Genomic DNA, 4275 nt, shown 5'->3' with positions numbered 1-4275 from the left:
TGACGTGTCAGAGAAATTATCAGAGGTAGGGTATGGACAACTACCTTACCCTAATTAGCAGGTGAGAACTGAAAACAAGGTAACCATAGGATTTTCTCCTATAAATAGCATGCATATTTTACATTTTAGGGATCAGAATCTTTTGATTCTAAGCTCTTGGCATTCACGTATATTCACACATATACACAACCATTTTTCCTTCATCATTTACATGCTGACTTAAGCATCGTAGTGGTCACGCCGGACACACTTTCGGCGCTCATTCGCGAGTTCATTTCCTTGTTTGCAGGTTATGTTTGAAGTCATGTCCCTTGCTCATCTTTCCAAACAAAACTTTCACCCGATTCGATGGATTGTCCCGACTCCGCTTACCCAATTCACTCAGGTCGCATCAATTATTATTATTATTATTATTATTATTATTATTATTATTATTATTATTATATAGTTAATAATACCAAATCCCGTAGCTAATATGCTTCGGATAATAATAATAATAATAATAATAATAATAATAAAATAAAAAATAATAATAATAATAATAATCCAGAGTCTGTTACCCTTTCTTTGTCTTGCATCACAAGAGGTGGGATACACACAAATTTTGATTATTACCAAAGGAAATTAGTATCCTTTGCCATGGATGTTTGAAATAGTTTATAAGAGGTTGTAACTCGTAATAATATTAGATATGTCAATTATTGTCCTCTAATTTCCTAAAGTTAATACGGTTTGTTATACATTAAGTGGTACTAGAGTGCATTGGTTGGTTATGTTTTGCAAAATTTCGATTTTAGTATATATTGACGTGTGACATTTTGGTTATATGATTATTTGAATTAATTAAGTCGCGATTGAATGTAAGGATTTCAAATGTATTTTTGTTGTTTAGAGAGATAAGATCATAGGCTTCAAATTCACATATTGCATGTTTATATGATATTTCATGTTAGTTATGATGAATTTTAAGTTCATCCAATAATTGCGTCATTTGAAATCCATTTTACTTTGTTTAATTAATGTGTAAATAAGTAATGTATGAATTTAAGATTTGATGTTTCATTATTTATAATAAAGTGTAATAGAAATCCATGGGATTTCAAATTCATCTTCCCAAATGCACCCTTATAATATTGTAATCATGTTCTTTGATCGAATTAAGTCTTTTCGCCCCAAAATCATGTACTTAAATAACCAATATTACTGTTAAATTTTTGTAAGTACATTGTTAAAAAAAATTCTTGATATATGCATGTTGGTGTATCATTTTCCCGTATTCAAAATGCAGTGGAAGTTTAATTTTTTTTAAATATTTTTACATTCAAAATTGCTTGAGTGTTGTATGGTTCCAAATCCCAACAATATAGTGTTTAATAATTGATTAAATTTAGCGTCTAAACGCTTGGCTCCCTCTATTCCAAGATTAACTGAGTTGTATCTCACTACGAACAATAAACTGAAATCAATTGCCTTTTTCAAACTAATAATCAAGTTCATGATTGATTATTGTGTTTTTCCCCTTAGATCGCACTAGAGAAACTAGAAATGATATGCATTGAGAGTGAATCGGATGACTGGCAGCGACGGAAAGGTTTCATGGCCACAGTGCAGTGGAGCAACGATGGTAGTGTGGCGAGAGAGGTGGTATCGGCCGACTGGTTTATCAAACATAAGGTGGCCGAATTTGATTTTTCTTGAGGAGAGATAATGATTCTATATTTTTATCAAATCTTGATATGTTGTGTTGTATAAACTCTTGATTACATGTATTTATTATATCTCATAAATCAATCATTAATCCTTCTGGGAGTTTTAGCTTTGTCAAATGTCTAATTGTTATATAATCAACTATCGATAAGATATGATAAGATAAGATCTTATCTATTTGTCATGTCTATATGCTTGTAGAATTTTCGAGAATTTTCTTTAAGTGATTTGACTAAGTAGAAAATCTACTAGAAAGTGTTGGATTATGATACTCCAATCCAATGAGTCAAAACTATTACTGGTGTTTTGGTTGCCTAACTATGAGTCCTACTAGTTAGAGCTTCACTAGGATACTGGAAGCCTAATAATGAAACAATATATGATTGTGATTTCATCATAATTGAGATTGATGATCAGACATTACCTATGTAACGAGGTTACACATCTCGTTATAATGATATAAAGTCAAACTTTTCGAAAAACAACTAAGACAAAGTCAATTGTCCAATAGTCAACTTTCTACTAACTCAATTTTGGTAGCTGCTAATTTTGGAACTCTTTCACAAAATTTAGGAAGTTACACTCTTCTCACAATTTTAGCAGTCAAGTAACTCTCACAACTTTCAAAATAAAATCCATTTGTGAACACACCTTTATAAGCCAAATATTCGATCTTTATCATACATAATCATCAAATTCAACTTCTTGAATTTGAATATCTCAAAGAGAACACATAAATCAATACTTGTATGACCTTTAATGGTTTTAAAATACAACTAGTTGTGGGTTTACAATTCATTTGGTTTAAACTTGTTAGCCACATTCTCTGTATCAACCTCGATATTAAAAACATCAGAACTCATTTCTGATTGAACCAATCAAATCATTGTAAGAGCGCCTAGTAGCATCGTTCCATGATTCCATAGGTATAGCTTATAGTTACTACAAGAACTAGTAGATTATGGTTAGCTTATAGTACGGTCCCTTCATCGTATATATCCTGATTGAATCTACAATCATTGGTATATAGAAAGTTGCATATGAATTCGATAGCGATGTGATATATTTTGAGTGATTACAATGGCATCGCATGTGCAACTAAGGAACCATGTTACCCTATAGGAATTTATAATACTTTGGCCATATATTCTTTACACTATTAATTGATCAGATCATATGATATATCTATACCCGTAGGTGATAGGTGAATCCAAATTATAATACATTAGTTCTACGAATGTAGATACAACGCCCATCCTCATTACCTGATGACCCTCGTAAAGTTGGTAAACATAGTCAATTTGCAATACTAGTACGTAAAGCCTCTATGTTGTCCCTGATTTTAAGGGCTAATGATGTACAAATCATAATCAAATATTAATTCAATAAATAAATGATAGCCACTTGGAAAGTTCGAGGTAAGGTTGTTCAATTACCCATCATATGAGCACTCATCATGTATGATGGTACATCTCCATGTACCTACTAATGAAACATGATATATAACACATATGCTAGTCTCGAGTTCAAACGATCTTCATCCTTATTTTTTGCTGATAAATCGACTAAGAACATGTTAGAATATACAATAACTTTTAAATGTGTTTCATGATTGCCATCATATGTAAGATCTTATTGTGTCATAGTATATTCAAGATCTTTATCTATGCAGCTTGCATGTGTATACAGATAAAGTAAATGTCACAATGTATAAATGTAAAGTATCATTAAAATAAAGATCTTTTGTAGATAAGAATCAATAAAAACTCAAACCACAAGTTGGCTTGTACACTTAGTCTAATGTTAAGATAAAATTTGAGTCTAAGTTTTGGTGATCACAGACTAAACTGATACTGACTTAAGCTAAATTATTAAAAAATATCACTGAATTGAAAAGACTACAATGAATGAACATCATTTATTTTGATCGACTATGATGACACAAGATGAGACGGACAAACACAAATATACAAACTGAGTTGTCCAACTTAACTGGTCTGATAAGCTTATACAATAGCTTGAGTGGAACCAAGATGTTCGTATTTATTATGTGAGCAGAAAGATCAGTTCTTAGACTGATCTGACAACATTCTTTGAAGGCAACAAAATATGTCTGAGTTTATTCCAAGTGTTATCAGGAAAGACAAAATAAAAAATACTATTTTTGAAAACACGACAAGGACATGTGGCACTCTCTTCTTAATTGTCGACTACCTAGTACATCTGTGAGAACCATCTTTATTTATTAACGTTGGGTACCAATAACTATAAAAATGATGCATCAAGAGTGAAGAATACCAATATTACATTGACTTTCATCGAGTATTCTCAAATGGCACAACATCTCTTACAAGATTTATCTTAAGCTGTTCTTGAACAAACAGAAAGTTTTTATTAGATCGATCAAAGATCATGTTGTGCACATTGTATTCTCACTTATCATTTGTATAAAAGAGTTTTAACTGTATTGTGAGCATATATTTAATTTTCAGAATCTTGTTATTATAATAATAATAACGCACATACTCATTATTAATTTTATTTTAAAAGCTCGCCATGTTTGATCGT

This window comes from Primulina eburnea, unplaced genomic scaffold (assembly GCF_022965805.1).
Source record: "Primulina eburnea isolate SZY01 unplaced genomic scaffold, ASM2296580v1 ctg104, whole genome shotgun sequence".
In the NCBI taxonomy this organism is placed as follows: domain Eukaryota; kingdom Viridiplantae; phylum Streptophyta; class Magnoliopsida; order Lamiales; family Gesneriaceae; genus Primulina; species Primulina eburnea.
This window is presented reverse-complemented; position numbering follows the sequence as displayed.